Below are 26331 nucleotides of genomic sequence, written 5' to 3' on the forward strand. Positions count from 1 at the left end.
TGGTGGCTAGCACACATGAAGCTTAACCACGCCGTCTTCCATTTCACCCTCCCCTGTCCCTTCTAAGCACTGTACCACCGACACTGACTTCCCACAGACCTCGATGTCTTCACAAGCAAATTCCCTGGCCGGATTTTAGGCCTGTGCCGCGGGCCCACATCTGATTTTCTATGTGTGCTCCTTATATCAAAGTCTCCAACCTCATAACTGTATCTCAAAGGATTTCTAAATGCTGCTTATTATTAATTCCATTTAAGCGGGGTGGGGGAGAAGCACAAATAAAACAAGTTCAGACCTAATCCTCAGTAGAGTAAACAACAACACACCAAAGTCATCAGATCCCTAAGGGGGACCCTGTTCTTTGAGACAGCCCCAGCAAGGCAGAGAAAGGCGGTGATGGTGCAGTGAGGGCCCCACCACCCCAGGGAAATCTTTCATAAATGTATGTATTTTCCAGTGGTTAGCTCAAGAAACAATAACAATAGGAAGGGACAGCTGTGGGACATTTCCAGAAGGGATAGGGATATTTCTGGATCCCACAAAGGATTGAAAAATATTCAGGCTTGCAAACTTTATTTTTTTTATCTTTTAATACCAATTATTTATTTTCATCAACCATAAAACACCAAAAATCATTCCTCAGACACTGGTTGTCATTGTGCCTAACAGCACTTTAGATAAGGATGGCAGATCATAATACTTCCTTTAAAATGATGACATAAAATCCACAGGCTTGCACTGGCAAATTAGAAGTGCAAGACCATGCTCAAAACAGGATTCTTTGCTCCAAGTGTGGTATCAGGCCTTCACACTAATGATAATGATGATGGTGATGGTCAGGAATAAATAGTTTAGAAATGATTTGAAGTAAACAGGAGGCTGCACACAGACTACATGCAAACACAGCATCGCATACAGGAACAGAATTTACATTTGTGATGGAGGAAGGTCATTGGCCAATAAAGAAACTGCTTGGCCCTGTGGGTGGAGTAAACAGAACAAAATGCTGGGAGGAAGAGGAAGTGAGGTCAGAGTCTCGACAGCTCTGCTCTCCGGAGCAGACGCCTCAGCAGAGACGCCATGCCCTGCTCCCTGGCAGACACACGTGATGAAGCTCGGACCCAGGATGGACTAGGCTAGAATCTCCCCGGTAAGCGCACCTTGGGGTGCTACACACAGATGATTAGGAATGGGCTAAATTAATATGTGAGAATTAGCCTAGAAGAGAATGGGCCAAGCAGTGATTAAAAGAATACAGTTTGTGTGTTGTTATTTCGGAGCATAAGCTAGCCATGTGGGCGGCCGGGTGTGGGGGACGCAGCCTCGCCGCCCTTATTACTACACATTTGTTATTTATTTAAGATAGGAACTCAAAGTCTTGATCCTCCTATCACCACATATCTGTTTTCTTAGCCAGCGGCTGCCAATGGAACAAGACCACCAGCACAAAGGGGATCTATCGAGATCACCCCCTCATGCCCTCCTTCAGTGTGGACCACTGATGGAGTATGATTCTTGTGCTATATATATATATATATATATATATATATAGATATAGATATAGATATAGATATATATATATCATTAGCCAAGAAATAAAAAGCTTTTCTCACAAAAGCAGCATTCCCATACTATTATCTGTCTGTCTCTTTAACACAAAGGGGCTATCCTGGGGAAGTCCTGCCGTCAAACCCAGGCATTTCCCACATTTGTGGTTCTTGAGATTGTCTGGAAATGCAGGCGATTTTGTCGATGTCTCGGACTGCTGCCTGTGTCAATCCTTAGTGGGGACAGAAGGAGGCCTCCCTGGCAACAGAGGCCTGGAATTGAATCCTGGTCTGGCAGTCAGCCATGAGCTGGGGACACTGAACAGGTCACTTCCTCTCAGTGTGCTTCCCCTCGCTCATCTGTGAAGCAGTGATGTGACCCCACCAGCTCGAAGATGTCTGCCAGCTTCCTCTTCTAAGACTCTGTGACTCAGTAATAAGGGACTATGGGATTATTCTCAAGCAGGAGATCAAGGCTTTGTCAACTGAGCGCGATAACTGGTTTTGTTTGCAAGCAAGTGACTCCCACCCCACCCCCAATCAGCAAGAGAAGGTTCTAAAAGCTCATTTATATAGGTAGGGCAGATATTAAGAAAACCAGATCCAGAAGACCCTCACATACTAAACAGATAAATTAGACTGTTGTTATTTGCATAACAAAAGAATTCACCGCAGGTTTCCTTAAAATACCTAAACCCCACGCATTTAAAAAAAAAATCTGATTTAGAAGAATTCAGTTTACATCCTTCTTTGTAGATAACACAGCCATTGCACAAAAAGTGCACATTTATGGTACGTATCAGGTTAGAAGAGGGGAAGAGACTGAAGCCAGCTTGCTGAATGCTCACAGTGCAACCTCACACGTATGATCTCATTTCCTCCGAAAGTTCACCTATAAGGTTGACATCACCACCTGCATCTGGGCCTGAGAACCCGAGAGCAGATAGGTTATGTGACTGTATGAAATCTCAGGCCAAAGGCTGAGATCTCACGTTAAGGCTGTAGTTACAGTCTGTGCCCTACCCCAAAGCCTCTGGGCGTGAGACTCTGAGCTGACTGTGTAAGGTGTTAGCAGGATGCTTAGGGGTTCGGGAAGCCTGAGTCTAATCTTTGGGTAAGTTACTTAGTCTGCTTTCTGCCCACCTGCTGAGCTGTGACATCAAATGTCATAATGTACACTGAAAGACTTGTTAAACTGTCTAGTGATATGAAAAGGCAAAAGGATAGTATTGGCTTAATAACCAGACCCAGAACTAAACTATTTTGCTCATAGATCATATTTAAATCTGAGGGAAACACTTTTCCATGACCAGCATGGAGGGTCAGACCTTAGCAACAGGCAGGTGGCCGAGAATCAACTTTAGAAAGCTCAGACCAATAAATAAATAAATAAATAAATAAATAACTCTAAAGAAAACTGGAAGGCCCGAGGGGTAGTTCTTAGAACAACGTTATCTGACCTGAAGGGCCCAGGCATTCAAAGCACCCAAGGGGCCATTCTTAACATGCAAGACATTCTTCTGTAGTGAAAACAGGGAAACTTTTTAAGCAGTAAGCAAACTATAACACTTTTAGCACTGAGGGTTATTACCACTGGAAAACCCAGCCAGCAGATTTGTATCTTAATGCATTCTCTCTTGCCTGGAAAAGTAGTGAATTAGCAATGCATGTGTTCAATAACCTCTAGAAAACTCCTCTGGGGCTTTTCCTACATCTTCCCATCTCTCTTTATCTGTTCCCTGCCCCTTCTACCCAAAGGACTGACGTGTCTTGTGGTCAAGGACCTCAAGACCATCCTTCCCTTGGCCTTGTTTCTCCCAAGAGAGTAAGTACATTCATCGGCGGGTGTCAAGCCCTGATGATCTCCCTCCAACTGGAACATCTGTGTTTTTTAAATGATTCCTAAGAAAAGCCATAATATCTTACCACCACTAGTAGACCAGCGTACAACCAAACAGAGAAAGGAACTGTTGCAGGCACCTTCTTTCCACAGTGTCCCCAAATCATCCCAACAGTGATGGGGCCCAGATGAGACAATGCTATGCTCAAGGTTCTTCCATTCCGTGGATGAGTCTGCTCTAACTTGCCAAAGCACCAAGAACTTAAAATCAAAGAAAACATAAGTGGAAGGGAAGGGAAGAAAGGGTGAGTAGGAGGAAGGAAAGGAGGGAGGGGGAAGGGAAGAAGAAGGGAAAAAAGGGGGAAAGAGGAAAGAAGGAAGGGAGGGAGGGAGGGAAGGAAGGAAGGAAGGAAGGAATGAAGGAAGGAAGGAAGGAAAGAAGGAACTGAAACCTAAATTTCTAACAGCAAATAATAGCTCCCTTGAAATGGAAAAAAAAAGCTAAATATACATACAGCTGATTGACAGGCTCACAACCTCTCCTAGAGTAACCCGGAGTGACCACTCCTACTAGGCAAACCCAGGATGAGAGTCCGGTAGCACCCAAGCTTCTGTCATGAAAACAGAAACAACTTCCTGGATCTTTCAAATCAGGCCTATTCAACAGGCACTGAGATGTGGTCAGATTTTTGCTATGGAGCTAAGCAAAAGATAAATCTATGCAACATCTTCTTCTAAGATGCTGAGACAGAGCAATAGCACTCACTGACTAAAGCAGGGTCCTCTTGATGTTCCCCCACAGGGAGGAAACAGTGGGAAAGAAACTTAGAAGGGAAACTATCTTTGCGCAAGTATGTGTGTGCAGTATTCAGTGTGCCATGCCCTAAAGACAATGGAACATTCTTACACAAAGATTGGCACTTGATACTGCCAATGTGAATGTCAGCTGGCCTGTTTGTTGCATAAATACCAATTAAACAAGCCCCGAAGCAGCTTCAAGCTGCCCAGCCAAGTCTGAAAAGAGCTCCAGACCTCTAACTTTCTTCTGCACTCCTCCAGTTCAGCTCAGCTGGGAACATCCTTTTCCCTCTCCCTTTTGGATCTGAATGGCTAGAACTATTCAATCAGCTATAACTTGAAGTGGGGAGGGGGGCAAACAGGGCAGAGATATCCAGCACCAACCAAATAGAATGACTTGAACCTCTAAAACAGTATTCAGCTGTGTTCTCAGAATCTTCTTTCTTCTGAGAAAATGTCTCCTAGAAGCTTCCTTTCCTAAATCGTTTCCACATCCCTTATTTAAGAGCAGATATTCTCTTTATCTCGGGTGTAGTACAACCTGTAGTTGACGCTGAGATAGGAAAACTGCATTAGAGAACCATTCCCTGGTGAGTGGGAGCTCTTTTCACAATTATCAGGCCACGTATTTGCAAGAGCGGGAGAACGCATTTTATACAGCTTTTTGTCTCCTGTCGAGATCTTTCCAGATACTATTCACAAGCAAGTGACCAAGATAAACTCGAGTGGTTCCTGTAGCCATTTGCAATTATTGACAAACAGTTTCATAACGAAAAATGGAAATTACAGTCAAGCTGTTTATCCAAGATCTACCTGCTGGTGGCTCCTTCTCTCTTTTCATTTTTCTTTCAAGCAAAACACAAGCAAGCTATCGTCGGAATGCATTTGCCCTGATAGTAATTTGTCTTGCAAATACCTTCACCGCAAACCCTGTCTTCAGTTCTTTCAGTGGCAGAATTAATGGCCAAGATCCTAGTGTATTCTCGGGTGTTCACGAGATTCCTACACTGTCGGGTCTATGGGAAAAGATCACCCCCGATTGACAAAAAAGGTATTCCCTCCAGAGCTGGAACTCCTGGGGGCCGGTGTGGGGGGGGGGGGGCTCTTGGTCTTCTGCAATTCACACACTACCGCACTACCGCTATCCTGGGCACACAGACTTTCTTTGGAGCCAGACTCCCCAATTTAGGCTAGAAGCAATTCCTCAGGGAAGCTCTGAGGTGCTTTCTTGCGCAACGGGTGACTCGCACGCGCCTCTGCATTTCATTTGCACCAAAGAAGCGTGTCAGACAATCGAGGGAGGGGGCGCTGGTGGAAATATGATTCTGTTATATTTTTCACCAACTGTATGAACCTCAAGGGACCCCTTTGAGTAGATGGGTTCACTCTGGCCTCGTGGCTGAGAGGTCTCCCTCTAAATCTTAGGCAGCAGCCACTCACCCCACCCGGGGAACCCTCCCCGCCGCATCTTCCTTTTCCTCCCAGTTCCTTAGACCGTGTAAGCCCAACGCAGAGTAGAGTGTAGGGCCGCTAGGAAGGACCTGGTTACTCTAGCTTTTTCCACGCACCCCGGCACCGCCCCAGTCCCCGCCACCAACACCCCCGCGCGCCCTCGGCTCCAGTCTCCTGAGCGCACGGGTCCGAGAGCGCCTCCGCCCCCGCCACACCTGCTGGCTGCAGACGCCCACACCCCTCTCAGGTCCGCCTGACACAGGGGCCACTCTGACCGTGGGTGCTGCCGAGGAGCTGCAGGGAGCGTCTGCCTTGGCTTCGGAAACTCTAGATCCTTGAATCTAGATCCCCCACCCCCAACAGGACTCGGAACTCCAGCGTTTTCCCCGGAGCTGGGGGGAGGGGGCAAGGAAATCCCAACCTCGCCGGGCTAACTGGGGGACCAAAAACTCAAGGCAGAGTGTATGTGCTACGCAGGGATACAGGTCTCAAGGACCCCCTACACTATCGGGCTTTTCCTACGACACCCTCCTCCCTCCCCAGTCTCCCCCACATCCCCGTTAGACATCCATCTAGCTGGAGCTCAGGAAGGCGGGGGTTACCCCAACTCATCCCGGAAGCCGCTAACTTCGGAAATCCCTCGCTTTAGATTCGCATAACCAAGGTACCTGGGCATCTCGGCCGGGCAAGTCCAGATTCCGCCAGGGCAGGTCCAGGAGGTCACTCAGGCCAAGCAATCCCAGGCAGAGAGATTTTAAAACCCTGCCGCCCCTTCGCACGCCCAGCTAGAGCATCCTAGGAGCGTCTGTCCACTCCCGTCACCCTTCAATCTCCCATTCACCGTCTAAACTTTTGGGGGATCTCATCTCCAAGTCTTGGGAATTCCAAGCAAAGCTCCCTCTCTTCCGCACCTCTTCACTGGAATGTAATCATGGGAAGACAAGAGGGGTGGCCGCCTTGTTATTTGCAACGTAAAATCAACAGACACCCAATCAAGCTCCAATGCCCGGCCAGCCCCTCGCCCCCTGGTGCCCACTCTCCCACTCTCCCCATCCGCGTTTCTCCGCCCGCCAGTTCTTTCCCAGTCTCCGGCGTGCAAAGCCATCTACTTGTGCCCAGAAAAAAAAGGCAGATCATTAAAGTAATCTGAGAAAAACGCATACACCTGGCTGTCAGCTGCACGGTGGGGGGTGGGGGGGCGAGAAAATGGAAACGGCAATAAAATCGGGGGAGGTCCTACTTTTGCAGCCATTTAGGGTTGGGGGGAGAGTTGAAAGGTGGGGGCTTTTTTGCTATTGCTTTAGCACTTGCTTTCCTTTTCTGTGCCTGCTGCTCAACCGGGAGTCTTACCCTGCTCCCCGTAGAGGGCGAGGTGAGGAAGCCCGCTGGGAGTCCGCAGCTCCATGTCAGCGCCGCCGCCGCCGTCGCCACCGCGCAAGGCGAGCACCGCGACCGCACTTGTGGCTGATCTCCGGACTGAGGGGGTTGAGCTGGCCAAGCCACCGGCGAGTCTCTTCCATGTGAATAACAAATACTCCCACCGGCGGCCGCGATTGGTCTGCTCCCTGCGCCTCCCGATCCTCCTCCCGCGACCATTCACCCCACGCGGCGCGTGGATCCGCGCCGGGGATCGCGCCCGGGATCGCCAATCGCTTCGCGCCAACCAGTCACCCCTAGAAGCGGGAGGAGGATCCCCGAGGGGCAGAGGCCCGGGCGTGGGTAGGGAGTGGGACACCCCAGTGGTAGGACCCTTTCAGCGTTCAAGTCCGAATCAACTCGGGGACCAGATATAACAGAGGTCTGGTTTTTGTTTTTGTTGTTGCTGCTGCTGTTGTTGTTTAAATATCACCCCACCTGCCCCGCCCGGACAAAGAAGGGAGGGTTCGAAGACAGGGAGAAAAAGAGGATGACTGGGGGAGGTACGAGAACCCGTGGCCACAGCGCCCAGTGAGCTCGGGACCCACGCGGGAAAGCGCCTCTCAACGCCGACCTGAAGCAAGGGGGACCGCTCCGGCGAATCCGGGACCCCTTCCCTCCCAATGAACATAGCTCCAAGGAGGGTGACCGTGAAGAAGATATGACAGATGACAAGTGTCCTATGCTTGTTTTCTTTCCAGTGGTGTTCAAAGTAGAGCCCGCAACGCACTTCCATACAAAGTTTGCCTCCTGCTAGCAACTCTTTGGTCCTTGGTATTGTCCCGTGGCTCGGACACCGGAAGGTGCCAGGGGACGCCTTCTATCGCGCCCCTGAAGCTGAAGGTGGGACAGAACACAGTCCCACTGCGGGCTCTGTATGGGACTAGGCAACCAAGGCGACTGTCATTTTGTGGAGAGGATTGGAGGAGCCCAGATCAAGGAACTCCTGAGGAGTTCGCTCACTGGGAACCTTTAGGATTCCCTCTCATCCAGTGGCCGGGAACCCGCTGGGCTCCGTGCGCACAGTCCCGTGCCCCTTCCTGCTGGCTATGGCCCAGGTACCTCTACTGGGCACATAGAGAAGGAGAGAAGGAGGGAACCCCCTCGCCGCACTACTCTGCACCAGGGGTGCTCTGGCCTGCCTGGCTATGGGTTGGTGAGAAAGTTCCATCTAGAGGTGGCCGAGCGCAACTGCAGCCCAAGACTAGAGCCCAGGAGAGAGGAGTATGAGGGAGCTAGGGGCTGGCCGGAGGGGAGTGTGAAAGCAGTGAGAAATGGGGGGGAGGGGGGGGTCAGACCCAGCACGCGACAGAGATTTTTTCAACTTCATAAGCATCATGAACTTTATAAGCTTCAACACAGGTCACGTGCCTGAATTTCAGTGTACAGGTTATGAACCTTAATCCTGTTCACGTTTCTTTAACTTTCTAATCAACTCTAAAATGATCAAAATTATTGATCCAGCTCTACAGAGAAAGAAAGAAACCTGGGTGTCTAGATACGCCTGGGAAGTGCTAGCCCTGGAAATCGGAGTTGAAAGCCCCATAGATGATTTTTCTTCCCAGAGCTTTTCCCGAGGCTGGCATTAAGGCATGGAGTTTCCAATGACAAGACCATAGTCTCCTCTCTAGTTTCCTAAAGCTAGCCAGGCCCTTTTAGCAGAGTCAACAGATTTGGAGATCGGGGGTCCTCCTCCTTATTCATCCATTCCATCTCTTGTCTTCACAGGAGAAACTCCTTGCTTGTAAAACCGGAGGGAAGGAGGAGGATTTGGAGGGACAAGCCGGTACCGCACATCCTTTTAAGGTGAAAAGCAATCCGAAATGATGCAGAAATGGTACTCAGTAGGCTCAATGGCTGCAACTCTGCTGTGGAGTTGAGGAGTTTCCTTGGGAACTTAAATTGCTTCTTCCTCCCCCTGGAGGGAGGGAGACAATTTTGGCAGCCTGGTTTCTATCCAGGCAGCCCAGCTCATACAGGACACCAATCCGGGGTCTGGGGTCCCCTAGACTGGTGACTTCTGTCTGAGCAGAATTTTCCTAGGAAGTGTACGGACTTGAATAAAACCCTCCCTGAGGAGCATAAAGGAGGCAGGAGACAGGTCAAGGCTGAAAACACTCTGACAAACAGGGCTGCTGACCACATTCTGGTCTTCAGGGTCCGGGCCAGTCAGAGTCCCTGCAGTGTTAATTCCTAGCCTGAGCCAAGAGGGCAGTGCTCTAGTGGGCCCATTTCCATAATGAGGGAAACACAGCTGGCTGTGGCTTTGGAAGTTTGACAAGGCAGTGAGCTGCTGGAGAGAGAAGGGGCTAATGAGCTGCTTTTCTCCTTCTCCTATTGATCCTCACCTGCAGAGAACAACTGTCTTCCAGGCATGTTGCTGCCCTTTCTGATGCAGCCCTCTGAGAAGTAAGTGGGCCTGATCTCCCTTAGGGTCAGTGTTCTGGTGTTCAACTTTGCATCGCCCTTTGCTGGAAACACAGTATGGAACCAGCATCCCTCAGCCCCCACCTGAAGCTGGCCAATAGGGAATAGGACCTTTCTACAGACAAGTATTTCCAATGACTTTACCTAGAGACCCATGAACAACAGATTTTAATCTACACGGAGCAATATCACAACGGGAGAAAGGTTGGTCCCTCGTCAGCAGCATTCAGACGGAAAAGCCAACTCTTGTCTAAACCTGGTCTGTCTAGCCCCCATCCCATCTTCCCCTTTCTGTTTGCTACAGTCTAAGTCAAGAGAGATGGTTGAAGCTCACGCGGTCCAGCCCTGACAAGCCTGCGATTCCAGAATCATTCACCTTGACTCTTCTTGGAATCCCATTTTCTTAGGTATGAAATATGTCTTCGCAAAGTGTCTGACCTCATCATGTATCCACCACAAATATTTATGTAAATCAAACACATTTCCTGGTAGTTAATCCTCCTAGAAGATTTGAATATAATCTTCTCATTTTCAGTTGATTTAAAATGTGAGAAACTGTCCATGTGTTGGAAAATGCAAAAAAAAATACAATACCATATGTTTGGGGGCCCTTTAACTCAAGCTGCGAGATGTAGTCCACATGTGGAGAGTTATGCTGGAATTCCTAGTGTGGGGCAATCGTTAAATCATTAAATCAGACCACTCCCCCAGGAGGAATTGCTACCCACATTTTGGAAACAATGACAGTACTTTCTCTGTTAGACTTCTGAAAGTGTCCGTGAGTGTATCATATGGGTGTTGCTCAGTTTATTAAAGCTCTGGCTGCTGGAATCAAGATCAGACGTGCTAGACTGAGTTGCACAGAGTCAATGAGGATCGTGAGAGCAACATGCTCCTTACCCCCACAGTTGGTGCAGAACTGCGGAGCGGAGTGTCAAGAGACACCAGAGCCAACACAACTTATAAAAGAAAGCGTTTAACCCATGGAGTGCCTACAGTTTCAGAGGGTTAGTCCATGATCATCAGGTCAGGAAGCATGACAGCAGGCAGGCAGGCAGACATAGCACAGGGGAAGGGCTTTCATTCCAATCCACAGCTAGAGGCAGAGAGAGATTGGGCCTGGTGTGGGCTTCTGAAACCTCGAACTCCATCTCACGTCACACACCTCCTCCAACAGTGCCATAACTTCTACTCCTTCCTACAGAAGTTCCATCAACTAGTGACCAAATATTCCAATAGATGAGCCTACGGGGGCCATTCTCATTGAAACCACCACATGGAACCACAGGGAAAATTCCCAGAGAGGGTGCATATAGTAAGGCGTATATGCATCTCTGTCATCTGCATTTGTTCCCAGAAACACAACCTAAGACAAAGATTTCAGGGCAGATGATTTAATTAGGAGGACGATGGAATCCCAGTCGTCAGGAAAAGAAGTGAATCAAAAAGGAGTCCGTTCTGAAGCCAGGCACCACTACGGGGAACCTAGAATCTGTTATCTGTCTTCTCTCAGTGGAGAATTCTGCAAACCAGTGTGAAATATCTACAACAGAGGTGCTCCAATGGACAGTTGAAGGAAGTAGAGGATCCATATTAGTTATTGTTGATTAGGATGTAAATTCTCCAATAATAAATCAGTCACACATGTGGCAAAGTAGACGCCAAAGGTCAGGTAAACTCCCTTTGCAGGAGATGGATCATGTGTTGGCAGTTGGTGGGCAGGTAAGTATTGACCAGTCTGTAGAGTTGTCTCAGGAAAACTTCCTAAAGCACACTGCCATCAAGACACTGTCTCTTCATGAGTAACCCAACCACCTACTTGCACTTGGGGTTCCTGGGACACCAGTTATAAAACACAAGTCTATAGGCTAGATTGTAAAGCTGTCTGAAGGAGATTTGCTCATAGAAGTCTTGGGAATCTGCATTTTTTTTCAAACACACAGTGAGTCTGAGGATGATGCTCATTACAATTTGAAATCCAGGGCATTGGGGAAATCCTTCTCTTGTATTCAGTCAGCAGTCAGTGCATTTCCCCAGGCGGCAAACCTTAGGAACTAGATACCCAGGACTGGATTCTCAAAGAAACGGAAGACAGGTGCTAGAGAGGGGGTTCAGTGCACTTCCATCTAAGTTCATTTTCTAGTACATTTGTTGGGAAGATCATAATCACCTATAACTCCAGCTCAAGGGGATCCAATGCCCTGCCCTCTTCAGGCTTCTGCAGACATCAGCACCCACTCACACAAATCCACAACACACACACACACACACACACACATACACACACACACACCACAAATAAAAGTCCATCATTTTTTAAAAGCTAGAAACAAAACTATGATGTGACCCGGCTATACCATTTCTGGGCAGATACCCAAAGGGATCTGCATCCTACTGCAGAGATAATTGCATATCCATGATAATTGCTACTCTATTCACAACAGCGAGGAAATGGAGTCAGCCTAGATGTCCAGCAACTGATGAATGAGTAATGAAAACATGGTCTATACACCAAATAAAACCATATCAGCCATGAAGAAAAATGAAATTGGCAAGGAAGTGGATAAAGCTACAAAATAGTATTCTGAGTGTGATAACCCAGATACCAATATTCTCTCTCATACATGAATCATAGTCTCAATTCTTTTGTGTATTTAACTTACAATACCTATAAAAGACATGTAACTAGAGAGAAGTGAGTAGAGACAGGAGTTTTAAGAAATGGCTGATAATAAAACATAGAGAAAATGGAAATATAGAGGACGAGTACTATGAATATGAAGGGTTAAACAGGGAGAGGTTTGTAGGGATAGGAAAGAAGAGGGTATGGGAAAGGAAAAGTATCATATGGAAAACTATTGTCTTCTAACCCAATTTAAAAATATTAAAGAGTTGGAAGTAGGATTCCCAGTCTGGCTAGATAATTCTGCTCCTAGAAGCAACAAGGACCTAAGTAAGAAACTCAGTGCCAGGTATGGGCTACCTCCATAGGAGTTACTTGTCAGGAATATCTCACAAGTCCCCCAAACAACAACAGACTTGCCTTTCTGTTTGGTTTCCCACCAAAACTAGATGATAAAACCCTATTTCTGCACACCACGGTTTTAAGATAAAGAAGAATCAATCTGGTATTCAGCTAGAAGTATCCTCTCTTGCTGTCTAGCTTTCAAAGTGTTAGGAGGCTGCAGGGGAAGAAGAGGCATCAGTGGTCCTACCCAGAAGTGAACTCTGTGCACTATAACATGCCTGGCAAGATAGGCCCACTTGTGTAGTATTGGCATGACTGTTATGGAGTCAAACAACTGCTCTCTGATTGGATTTGATCCCATACCTTGTTCTGTAAGACCAGTCAAAAACCCATGCCTCGAAAAGTCAGTCACTTTGAGGGAAATTATTATTGGCGTTTCACCAAATAGACATAAAATTAACCTTCCTTCTAAACTTTATGTTTATATCTTTATATAAAGATGTCTCTTAACCCATATAGAGAAGCCTCTGTTTTCAATGAGAAATGTTAAATGTTAAGAGAAATGTTAAATGTTCAGTGAGAAATGTTAAACTTGTGGTTGACCCAAGACGCTGTGAATAAGTGGCAGATGAGGGCTTAGCCTTTAACATGTCATTTACATCATTATTTCAATTTTTTGGCCAACACTGATGAATGGGAATTTTTTTTAAACATGTAGGAAGGTAGAAAGAAGATGACCAGAAGAATGTAGGTAACCAAAAGGTGGGGAGAAAGGCAGCAAAATCCCATCCTCTAGACACAGCATAAGTGATGCAATTGCAAACTCACAGCAACTGTGATTACTTGCACAGGACCTGCCCAGGCCAGCGCCTCTCAACAGTCAGTCATGGATGAGGGGATCATGATTTCCTACCTTTTAGTGCTAAGTCATAGGCTACTGATAAACCCCGCAAAGGGAAAGCCACTGTCCTCAGCTGTGTACCAAAGGATATACCCCCAGACTGCAGTGGAAAGTTTCAATCCCACGATTGCACAGAAGACATTAGTCAACCCCAGAAGGATACAAACAAACCAAAAAGACATGTTTATGGGAAAGAGACTAGTGGATGGGGGATATGGACAGAAGAGGAAGGGATATCAGATCAATCAGAATGTATTATACACATGTATGAAATTGTCAAAGAACAAATTTCACTAAAAAACTTTGGATATTTGTTATAGTGACAGAAAGTTAATATATTAACTGAAGGGGATGAAGTCCTGGGTTTCATGTCTCCATGTTGAAGAATGCTGCTTACCCGCCAGAAATAGCCACATTGAATTTACATTGTTAGGAAAGTAAGAAACTTGTGTTTCACTGAAACTTGAGAATTAATCACATCACCAAGTCATACTCATACTAATGAAGTGAGCATGGTAATGTGTGGTCCCAGTGAAATGTTGGTTACATGTCCTTCCTTAGCAATGCTAATGTACTTAAAGACATGGGGCCACCTTCTGGTCCTCCCTCAGCCCAGTCCTTCTCACTGGCCTGACCTAGCCTTGGAGAAGACATAAAAGACAACACAGCTCTGTGCCACAGTGTGGTGTTTTCCTCTCCCCTGAGTCATTGGCCATGGGGATGTCTCTGTACCAAAGAGAAGGATTGCCTTTCAGTTTTCACCTGCCTTCCTCCAAGTATCCAAAAGCATATTCTTACATCACCTGAGAAATTTGTGCCTCACGCGTGTCCTGGAACATTTTATTCCTTCTAGATTGTTTCTCAGCAGGCTAGTTCGTCTTCTCATCTCCTCGGGCACCTCTCCAGTTCCTAGAGCAAACATGGGTCACAGAATTGGGGTGTTATTTGGTTATTTTCCTTCATTTTGTCTCCTGTCTTATGTCTATCGTGCTGAAGTGGAGTGTCCTCTGGTCTAGAAGTTTTGGCTATTTTGGGGTCCCTGAGCATGTAATAAATACTCAGACGTTGCTTGAATACTGACTGTGAAAGGAATCAAATAGACACATCGTTGCCTCCGGCATCATTACTGTCACCCCTACCACATCTACCACACAACCCCTGTCACCACCACCGCCAGTACTGTCACCATCACCTAGTCAAACCATCGTCCCCACTAAGGCTAGGTGACACTAAAGGAAGCTTAGAGCATACACATTTTTAAATCACTCTGTGGAGACCGCTACATGTACCTCGAGTCTTGATGCGACTTCCATTTCAGCTCTTTGAGTTTAAATTTTATTTAAACTTTATGTTATTTTTATTTTTATTTTTATTTTTGGTTGTTTTTTTTCGAGACAGGGTTTCTCTGTGGTTTTGGAGCCTGTCCTGGAACTAGCTCTTGTAGACCAGGCTGCTAGTCTCGAACTCACAGAGATCCGCCTGCCTCTGCCTCCCGAGTGCTGGGATTAAAGGCGTGTGCCACCATCGCCCGGCCCTTTATGTTATTTTTAAATTACTCATCGGATTTTAAACACGAGTCTCTGAGATCTGAGTTAGAAAACAGTTAGGATGATGGCAAACAAAAGGAACATAAGTGGGAGTTATAGCTCATATTAGCTAGGAAACAATCTGCAGTCCGCACAAGTTTAAATTTATAACAAAGACTTTTTGTGATAAATGTGAAATTCAGAAGTGAGACTTCCAGTTGTTTTCTGTTGTCTGGCTAGGTATTGATGCCAAATACAGTGCATAAATGATCAAGAACTCGATAATAAGTCCACTTAAACTATTTGAATCTTTCCAAGGTTAAGAATCAAATGACTCATGGTTACTATTTGGCTCAGGGACCCAAATGAAGCCATAGCCACTACAGCATCAGGCATCCCAATCCTCCTGACAGATGTGCAATAAAGCAGGAAAATTAACAGCCTGCCATTAAACCATGTGGGTCAGATTGGGGTGTAGTGGGAGTTTGGAGAGATTGTGGGGAAAGATCAAGCTGGTTCAGAGAGCATGGGAAGAGAAGAAATACCCTGTGGGTTACCAGGCTTGTAAGACACAGCTTCCCCTTCCAGAACAGCTCAAAAGCTCTTACTAAAACATGAATTTCAAGTTATACAGTGTAACTAAAGACAATCAAATCATGAACTCATTTTTATATCAGAAACAGAGAGAGTGTGCCTGTTAAAAGAGGAGTTCATTTCGCATTACCTACTGCTGTGTAATAAATTGCCTCCAAACAAACAGCTTTAACAGTTTTTGTGTCTCGCAGTTTCTGTTGATCAGGAATCCTTGCTCGCTATTGGCTGGCAGCCACCGCTAGGTCCTTGCCACATGAGCTCCCCATAAGGCAGCTCACAGCACACCAGGTTTCTTCATATTAGTAAGCAAGACAGAGAGCAGTGAATGCCAGGAAGATGGCAGTCCCAGCCCTTTGTAACCTAGCATCAGAAGTGACATCACTTCATATTTGTTAGATTCTGTTCATGAAAAGTGACACTCTAAGTCCAGCCCACACAAAGGGAACCAGATTACATAGAATGGGGATACAAGGAAGCAGGGATTATGGGGGCCTGTACCAGAGGTCTGTTGTCACAGGTAGATCTGAGGTTGGTATGGGGAACACCCTTGCAGAGTACAGTTAGCGCTCTGTTAATGAAGATGCTTTGTAGGTGATACATACACTTTCCAGCAAGCAGCTACTTAGAGTGCTGCAGAGTCGGATACACTGGAGGGAAAGTGACAGACGGTTGTGGCCCTGCACCACCATTATCCCCCCACCTTGCTGTGGGGCAAGGGTGGTAAGACCTCTAAACTGCTGTGTTTTGTTGCCTAACACTGGAAGTGAGAAGGATAAAGACCACCCTCTTCTCTCAGAAGAAGAAAACAAAATTTCCAGAAAACAGACAATTCTGGGTGTCATTGTGGTTTTGTTGTTGTTGTTGTTTTGTTACTGTTATTGTGCTGGTGTTTTTGTATGTTTGCTTTGGAGGAAAGGTGAAGAGGAGGGCAAACACACAGGCTGTAGGGGACACAGGGCAGTGCAGGGAGCACTGGGGGCTGTAGGTAGTGTTGGAGTATGATGTGCAGTAGTTATGGAAACAGTAAGAGCACAGGGCAGGCGAACTGTAGAGTATAGAAGCTAAGGGCAGAGCGAAGTCCAGGTAAGGGTTTATGAAAATTGAGAACTGGGAAGAGACACAGAGAAGACATCTTTCCCCGGGGACATTGGGGATGGGGGATGTGTGGAAGGTTCAGGTTGGTCCATGCAGATTCCCCCTCTCTTGTCTTACACTCCCTCAATTCTTTCTTACCTCAGCTTCTCTACCTTGCTCCCCTAACTTTCCCTTCCCATCTTCCGTCCCTGTTTTTAAGAGAATAATTTAGATATCTGGGTACTTGTTAGAAAACATTGTTTTGACTTCATCATATTATTTGTAATGTGTTGATTGTCAATATATTTATACTCCATGAAAAACAAAAGTGTGTAACCTTGCAGAGAGCTCTAATGTGAGCTGAGCCCCTCAGTGTTACGGTTGGTTGTCAAGATACAAGAACACCCTTGTCAGTAAGTTCTCCATTTATGGAAGGGTTATTTTCCAAAATAAGCCCTAAGGTTTCCAATTGGAAAGGAGAATGAACTACCAAATCTGAGTTAAATTTAAAAGTAGATAACCTAATGATGGATGACTTCTTCTGATACAGTCAGTTACGAAGAGAGACTCTTCTGTTGCGAACATTCTACCACATCATTGATGGAGGAAGGTCATTGGTTAATTATAATAAAGAAACTGCTTGGCCCTGATAGGTTAAAACATAGGTGGGAGGAATAAACAGAACAGAATGCTGGGAGGAAGAGGAGGTGAGCTCAGAGGCCATGCTCCCCTCTCTTGGGCAGATGCACGTGATGAAGCAAGCCGCCAGGTCAGACATGCTGAATCTTTCCCGGTAAGACCGGTGCTACACAGTTTATTAGAGATGGGTTGATCGGGATATCAGAATTAGCCAGTAAGAGCTAGAGCTAATGGGCCAAGCAGTGTTTAAAACAATGCAGTGTCCGTGTAATTATTTCGGGACATAAGCTAGCAGGCAGCTGGGGTGCTGGGGACGCAGCCCCGCCGCCCTTACTACAACACATCATGACAAGTACCGCCAAGAGCTTTACAGCTAGCATGTAACAAAAAGATCTACTCAACCATTTCATCTCAGACTGAGAGGAGGGAGCCTAGATTTCTGAAGGCCTAAAATTAAACCTTTCACCTCAATTCTGAGACTGTTTTAGCAGCATGTGCAGGGCCTCCAGCTGCTACACTTTGAGGTGCAATCCTGTCACTGCCGCAGCCTAATGAGAACAGTGTGACAGCAATACATTGACTAGGAAAGATCCCAGAGACACCTAGGTGTCCCTGGGTCAGCCCCTGCCCAGCTGCTACAGTCAAGGAGGGACTTGACTTGACCCTTGCCACCACCAGGCAAGACCAGAGCATCCTCAACATCAGAACCATTACTGGTAAATCCAGTGCCCTGCCACAGAGATATTTATAATGTGTCATTGTGATCAAGCCTAAATCAGACAGGGACCTTGTAAACTGCGCAATTAAATTATTCTCTCCTCAGAGGCTACCATGAGGCTACCCGGAAAAGTAGGCAGGGAGACGTTTTCCATCCAGTAGGACCAGCTTCTTCTCAAGAATTGTTTGGAGACAAACACATCCTCTCACTTACAGCTCTCAAGCAAAAATTAAGCAAATAAGCTCTGAGATTTTCTTTTATGAAAAGTTCAAAAGTATCTAGGTGGGTGAAATTTGTATCTTTCTTCTATTAATAAGAACCAGTACTCCCACCTGGGCTCTGAAGAAAGACAGAATAGGACACAGAGGGAAAAGAGAAAAAGAGACAAGGCAGGGAGAGAATCCATAAGATTGCTGCAGAATAAATAACATAACTAAAATCACCAAAATAAAAGCAGATTTTATGGCCTGAAAGCAGTGATGTGCACCGTTAATTCCACCACTAGTGAGGCAGAGAGACAGGCGGATCTTTGTGAGTTCAAAGCTAGCCTGGTCTATGGAGTCAGTTCCAGGACAGACTCCAAAGCTATGCAGAGAACCCCACAATTCAAATTTTGATTGTATCTAGAACCTATAGAAATCTCAAACTAGACAAGGCTATTGAAATAATATCAAAACCTTCATATCAGTCATAATAAAAATTGATGCCCAGAACAAGAAAACTGCTTGTCCAAGGTCCCCCAGTAAGCTGAGAAAAAGACTAAGTAAAAGGCTACCCTCCTGAGTGAGGGACCTGTTTCCAGAGAGTTCTCAAAGTCAAGCTGTTAACAGACTCTTAGGAGGCTGGAGCTGTTAAAGTTGGCGTTGGCCATAGGTATAGTGGATTTTTTTCAGTTACATTTGAAAAGAACTAAAATGAATCCATTGTCCTAAAATCGGAAACAACAAATTTTCCAAAATATGAAACTGATTGGAGCATAATTCTTCAAGTGGAAATTTCATGCCATGACCCTTTGCTTCATATACAAAATTATTTAAAATATTATATAAAGTTAACTTGAAGACTCTGATTTTATTTCATGGGTCCCATCCCTAAATAATCCCATTACATATGTGAAAATATTCGCAAATCCAAGAAAAATATCCTTACTCTAAAATACTTAGGACCTAAGCAGATGAGGGGGGAAAGTATCTCTCTGTGTCTCTCTCTGCCTCTGTCTCTGTCTTTGTATCTCTCTCTCTCTCTCTCCTTCTCTCTCATTTCTCTCTCTCTCACGCACACACACACATACACTGTGTATGAGTGTATTATATTATTAGGTAAGGTATATATTATTGTAGTAACATTATAGGTTTTCATCTGTGTTTAAAGATTGATATATTTGTAAAGATTGTACCTTACAAATTATAGCAATAATATGCTCACTACTAAATCATGCTTTGAAGTTTAATGAGTTTTTTAATTTACCTGACCCAAAGTCTTAACCACAAGCACTTTATAAGAAGGCGACAGATAAGAACGTGGGCACTGAAGCTTATTTGTTTTCCCCAAAGAACATACGCATCACCTGTGCCTGAGCACGGCATTGTCGCAGCTCTAGATTTATATATTTAATCTTATTTTCAAGATATACTAATAAGAAAAGACGGCTCCTGTACTTCCCAGTAAGAGAAGGATTAATTCTTGGCCATGCTGACAAACTGGCAAACATTGCTAAACTTCCCACGCTATGTTAATCTCACTTGGGTCTCTGACCACTTTCTTACTGAGAAGTGAAAGTGTGAACATTTTAACACCAGGATAATAATGAAGACTCTTTGCTCTTAGTACGTGCAGAGCATCTCTTCTTTGCTGAAGACAACTCAGACAACTAAATTGTGTCAAACTAAATTATTCAATACTGGAAACATCCATACACACGCAAATTGTACAGACAAGGAAATACCATTTCTTAGAATTTGCCCTTATCTAGGGCTAAGTTACCTGGCTTCTCAGGGGTGGGTTCCAAGTGGTTTACTGTGCAGTTCTCTGATGGGTTGAGACAAGCATCTATGACTAGCCAAACTGTGGAGCCCTCTGCATTTGTAGAGCCCGTTTTCTGTGTTTGCCCTAGTCCCACTTCTCAACAGGGCCGACCAATCCTCTGTCCTCCAGAGCACAAATCAAAAATAAAGCCAAATAACTCTACAGCAAATACATTCTTTCAGTGACTGAAATTTCTGTGCTGTAGTTTGGACCTTGGTGGTCCACCATTAAAGCTTAGTACACAGGGCAATGCTACTGGAGAGTGGAGTCTTTAAGAAAGTGAAAACTAACAGGAAGTCTTTAAGTCATCAGGCACATCCTTGAAGGGGACAATGGGAACCATTGTCTTTCTCTGTTCCCAAGCTCTGAGGTGAGTAGCTTTGTTCTACTATATATTTCTTTCTTTTTCTTTTTTTTTTTTTTGCTCCAGAAAGTTTAATTCAGAAAATAACGACTTTTATGTAGGAGGGAGGAATTTAGAAGCAAAAATTTTTTTTGTAATTTTTTTTATTGAGAAAAGGAGAAAAAAAAAAACAAGTTTACACCTCCTCCCAGACTCCCATTTCCCACCCCCTCCTCCCACCCTTCTCCCCCTCCTCCAACCCTTCTCCCCCTCCCCCCACTCCTTCCCCCCTCCCTCTCCAGTCCAAAGAGCCATCAGGGTTTTCTGCCCTGTGGTAAGTCCTAGGTCCTCCCCCCTCCGTCCATATCTAGGAAGGTGAACATCCAAACTGGCTATGCTCCCACAAAGCCAGCACATGAACCACAATTCTTAGTTAAGGGAGCCATTTTAGGGTTGGCAAGAGACCTGACCCTAGAGGCGCTCCCAGGTGCCCAAGCCGAGGTCCCCAGTTAGTTCCTTGGGCAGCTGAGGATAGGGAACCTGAAATGACCCTATCCTAGAGCAATACTGACGAATATCTTGCATATCATCATAGAACCTTCATCTGGTGATGGATGGAGATAGAGACAGAGACCCACACTGGAGCACTGGACTGAGCTCCCAAGGTCCCAATGAGGAGCAGAAGGAGGGAGAACATGAGCAAAGAAGTCGGGACCACGAGGGGTGCACCCACCCACTGAGACAGTGGAGCTGATCTATTGGGAGCTCACCAAGGCCAGCTGGACTGTGACTGAAAAAGCATGGGATAAAACTGGACTCTCTGAACATGGCGAACAATGAGGGCTGATGAGACGCAAAGGACAATGGCACGGGGTTTTGATTCTACTATATATTTCTGCCATGGAGTGTCTCCTCGTCGCGGTCCAAAACAACAGAGCCAATTTCCAAAACTTTAAACCAAATATATCTTCTCTCCATGAAATACCTTACAGTAGGAGAGAGGTAGCTGATACACCCACCATTGAATTTTTCATTCAATTGCTTAAAAGGAAACACACTGAATATTCAAGTGCTCTTGTATTCTCTTTTCTACTCAAACTATCCTCTCAGAGAGAGAGAGAGAGGGAGAGAGGGAGAGAGAGAGAGAGAGAGAGAGAGAGAGAGAGAGAGAACAAAGGAGGGGGAGGGAGGAAGAAAAGAAGGGAAGGAGGGGGAAGGAATTGAGGGAGGGGCAGAGGAAAGGAGGGACAGAGGAAGGGAGGGATGATGCTAGGCAAACCGCTGCGTGCTGGTATTTTCAGGATTTGGGAGGAGGGCTGGTCAGCAACACAGACAGCATTGGACTAGATTTGGCTTTTTCTTGTCTGGCCAGTCGATAAGTTTGTAGGGACAGAAGTTAACTTGTAAACTTCCCTCTGGTAGAGTAGATAGCCAAAGAGGTTACGGTTTATGACTCTGGTCGTTGCTGACCGCTTTCGCGCTTGATCTCTCTATCCTGTTTCAGCACTGCCTACAGATGCCCGACGCTTGAGGAATTCTCTGACTCAGCTGCAGCATGTCTCTGGTCCCCATATTCATTAGCAAATAGATTAAAATGCTGGCAATAATAACAATTTTTCTCTTTACAGAAATTATCAGGAATTTTGAAAACACATCAGTAGGGAAACATCTGGCCACTCCTGTTCTTCCTGTTTCTCGGGCCCTGAAGTGCAGCTGGACCTCAGCTAGTGACTAGGCATCTGGCTTCTCTTCTCTAACAGTCTGTTATCTTCATCCAGTGCCATCCGAGGACTCATGAGTAATACAAATACAAATATTTTAGCCTTAGTAAACAAGACAAATGCTATATCTTTTAGAGGTAAGGGTAAATATATTTTCATTCATTTTGAATTTATTGAAATGTACATATTTCCGTACTAATAAATGCAGAAACATGAACTGAGAAATTGCAATTACTTTCAAATTATAGGGCTGCACAAAACCATCAAACAGGTTTTTTTTAACTCATTAAAAAAAAGAAATGTAATAGTTCCCTTTTTATTGGGAGGCAATTAAACTCTGAAATTCTATGCCTGTGTAAAATAAGGCTTTAAGTTGGTAAGGAAAATACAAGTTCCAAATGCTGATATTTAAACTTTTCAAGAAAATCAGGATAATGAAAATTTAGGCAATTCTTAAGCAAGTCCCTCAAGATGCAGCAATTAGATTGAGGTCTATAGGAAATAGGCATGTTCCATAATCCTGCCTGTAGCAGCAGTAAAATGACTGGTGATCTGAAGGAGCCCACATGATCTCCTTAGAATGCCGTGAAGAAGATCTTACCACAGATTCTCTTCTAAGGGGACCTAGTTGGTGTTGGGTTTTACCACTAAAAACTATTTTCTATAGCAGTGGAAGACAATGTAAGTCAGAGGAAAGAGGTCATACTTAGGAGGCAGTAGGATTTACAATATTTGCCACTAAGAAACTAAGTGGCCTTAGATCTGTCATAAACCAATCTCAAGGTCATCCTCAAGATTAGGTCCTTAGTGAACTAGGTGTTATCATTTTTACTATGTTGATTCAGATTATTTGCTAATAAAATTGAGGATCAGAAAACAGCGATAAAAATGTAACAATATAAAATTATTTCCTAATGATATTCTGCTATGCTCATAGATTTATGCCTAGCCCAATCGTCATCAGAGAGGCTTCATCCACAGAGACCCACGGCCAAACATTAGGCAGAGTTTAGGAACCCTGCGAAAAAGGGAAGGAAGGATTGTAGGAACCAGAGGGGTCAAGGACACCACAAGAAAAACCACAGAATTAACTAACCTGGGCTCATAGGGGCTCGCAGAGACTGAACTGATAACCAGTGAGCCTAAATGGGCTGACCTAGGCACACTGCACATATGTGACCGTGTGTAGCTTTATCCTCTTGTGAGACTCCTAACAGTGGGAGCAGGGCTGTCTCTGACTCTTTTTTTTTTTTTTTTAATTATCGAGACAGGATTTCTCCGTAGCTTTTTGGTTCCTGTCCTGGAACTAGCTCTTGTAGACCAGGCTGGCCTCGAACTCACAGAGATCCACCTGCCTCTGCCTCCCGAGTGCAGGGATTAAAGGCGTGCGCCACCACCGCCCGGCTCCCTCTCTGACTCTTTTGTTTGCTTTTGGAATCTTTTCCTCATACTGGGTTGCCTTGTCCAGCCTTAATACATGGGGAGGTGTTTAGTCTTCCTGCAATTTGGCATGCCTTGTTCGGCTGATATCCATGAGAGGCCTACCATTTTCTGAAGAGAAACCCAGGAGGAGTAGATGGGAGTTATAGAGGGGAAGTGAGTGGAGGAACTGGGAGGAGATGAGGGAGAGGAAACTACAGTCAGGATGTAAGTAATGATAATAATGATGAGGAGGATGTTAAGAATAGTAATACTAATAATTTTTCAATAAAAATGAAATCATTGGGTCATTATGAAGTTATATTATAATAAAACTGTGTGGTAGTTGATGAAAAAATCAAAAGCAACAGGTTCATCTAAATAAATACATGAGACTCCAGCTTAGAATAAAAAAGAGTTCCTTACAAAGACATAATCAGGTCCTATTAAAAAGCAAAACCCTAAATTGAAGAAAAATAACCCCCTTTTCCCCCACTCTTCAGCCTGCACATCCAGGGACATTTCCAGCAAGCCTACCAGGACCATCCAGGAGGGGTCGACTTATCATAGCAACTGGATACATTGGGATTCTAGTTTGTCAGCAAGGCTTCCTGTGAATTCATCTTTATATAACCAACCCTAAGACAGTTATGATTCATGAAGTAGCAAGCTCAATTTCATGACTTTCAATTACCCTGACCTAGAGTTACCAGTCTGAAACAGCAGCCTATGAGGCTGGCCTTGAAAGAGGCAGCCCGCCAACCCTGTACCTAAAACTGAAGGTATGTACAGTAAGGCTTTTCTTTGCCTGTCAGAAACAGAAGAATGCTATAGTAGCAAACTCAATGACTGGACCACCCCTCAGTCACATCTTTGTTGAGATATATCTCTCCACTACATGTTGATAACAAAGAGAATTCAGGGAAAAGGGTATTGTCTAAACAATGAAAGGCGGTCCTCCAGTTTTTTTTATCCCCTCGCTAGACTACTCATAAATAAATAGAGCTTGGGAGAGTGGCTTAGAAATGTGGATGCTTAAGACATTAACGCTTGAGCTTGGTGATGTAGGAAGAATAATTATTAGCTTTCATTTGCATTTTGATTCATGAAATATTTCCAGAAGGCATGTTGCACCCATGGACGGCATATTTCAATCTCTACCCGTCAGTAGGTTCCAATCACTAACCAGCCAAATGGCAAAGGCTCCCTAGAGAGAGCTGAATGTCTTAATGTGACATAATTCTCTGCTTTTTTAGGAAAAGGGATAAAATTTAAATATTCAACACTTCAGAGACTTGATACATCCCTGAAGTCACCTATTTTTTTTTATTGACAAGCCTTGGGGCCGGGTTTCAGGCTGTCATCTCTGGGTCACCGGCTTGACAAAAGCATCAATGAAAAGCTTGTTGAGAATTGTCGATTTTGAGGCCCACAGACTTACTTACTGAACACCTCTAGAGTTAAGTGGATAATAATTTTAATATGTTGCTTAGGAAATATCTAAACACATGCAAGTCTGAGTGATGTATCTTAAGAGATCTTGGAAAACAGGGACCCAAAAATAAAAATCAAAAGGAATATCACATTGCTTGGTATAAATTATTTCCTTTCTTTATTAATACATTCTAATCTAACGTATCTGTTTAATTCTCCTCCCATTTCCTCTAGACTAGTCTATTTTATGTAAAAAGTCAATAATATGTATTTGATCTCTCTGGAACCATTACTTCTGTCTTTGTCATTTCAGGATGTTAAAACAAAATATATAACTTATAAACAATAGAAATGATCTCCTCTAGGTCTGAAGGCTACGAAGTTCATATCAAGGGTACCCAAAAACAGAGTGTCTGATAAGGCCTTTCTCACTCACAGATAGTGCCTTCCAGCTGCAGCCTCACATTGTGACAAGTGAATTATCTTTTTTATAAGAGGGAGAAAACAACCATCCTTACTAAAACTAGTAGAGGGAACAAATTTATAGGCTTGTAGGAGCATAAAGGAATAGTGAAAGGATGGGGAAACAGCATCAGAATACATTGTGTATGTGTGTGCATGTGTGTGCACATGTGAATGTGTGTGCATGTGTGCGTGTTTGTGTGTATGTGTATCCCCAGATGATTTTTAGGAGGGTTTAGTCAATGCATAGCCATTCCTGTCAGTTTCACGGTAACCATGAATGTGTCTTACTTAGATGTTCTTTTGGCCACCTCTCTCCAGATGCACATGTAAGCAGAGACTGCCTGTTCATTTTCCAGCCTCCCAGACCTAAATAATATCACATAAACTGTATTAATTACAAACTGTATGACCAATAGCTTATGAATAGTTCTAGCTAACACATTATAAATTAACCCATTTCTATTATTCTGTGTATTTCCATGAGGCTATGGCTCACTGGGTAAAATTCTGGCATCTGTCTCCTTCAGCAGCTACATGGCATCTCCTTGACTCTGCCTAATCTCTCTCTCTCTTTCTATATATATATATATATATGTGTGTGTGTGTGTGTGTGTGTGTGTGTGTGTGTGTGTATGTATTTATATGTTCAGATTTCCTGCCTGGCTTTGCTCTGCTAAGCCATTGGCCAAAATAGTTTTATTCATTAACCAATGGTAATAAAACATATTTACAGCATACAGAGTAGAATCCCACATCATCTCCCCTTTTCTGTCTAATTAAAATGGGAAGTTTTAACTTTAATGTAGTATAATTACATATAACAAAATAGGTATCAAGCAAGAATTATAGTTCCAAATGTCTTGGTGAGCCCAAAGTTTCATATCTAATTTATCTTTTATCATAACAAAGGAAAACTATAACTGCCATCAATGCCACCAAAGACCCCAGAAAGATATACTATTTCCTATGTAAATAGGAAGTGAATTGTAAGCTACTTCCAAAGTTCTAGAATTGACAGAAACAT

The 26331-nt window shown here is 44.6% G+C and overlaps 1 protein-coding gene across 3 annotated transcripts in view; it reads right to left on the reverse strand.

The window, feature by feature from the left end:
- Positions 1 to 7232, reverse strand: part of Grm8 (glutamate metabotropic receptor 8) — an 837648-nt gene extending 830416 nt beyond the window's left edge. For 2 of the 3 annotated variants that reach the window (XM_041675768.1, XM_041675769.1), the window contains exon 1: positions 6988 to 7232. The gene's annotated coding sequence lies outside the window, so the exon portion shown is untranslated. Of the gene's footprint in view, positions 1 to 6305; positions 6445 to 6987 lie in introns of those variants that run through there. The other variant, XM_041675770.1, reaches the window with a different exon arrangement.
- Between the last annotated feature and the right edge of the window lie 19099 nt (positions 7233 to 26331).

The sequence above is a fragment of the Microtus oregoni genome, unplaced genomic scaffold, assembly GCF_018167655.1.
Source record: "Microtus oregoni isolate MIOR12 unplaced genomic scaffold, Mior012 000026F_ref0000081, whole genome shotgun sequence".
In the NCBI taxonomy this organism is placed as follows: domain Eukaryota; kingdom Metazoa; phylum Chordata; class Mammalia; order Rodentia; family Cricetidae; genus Microtus; species Microtus oregoni.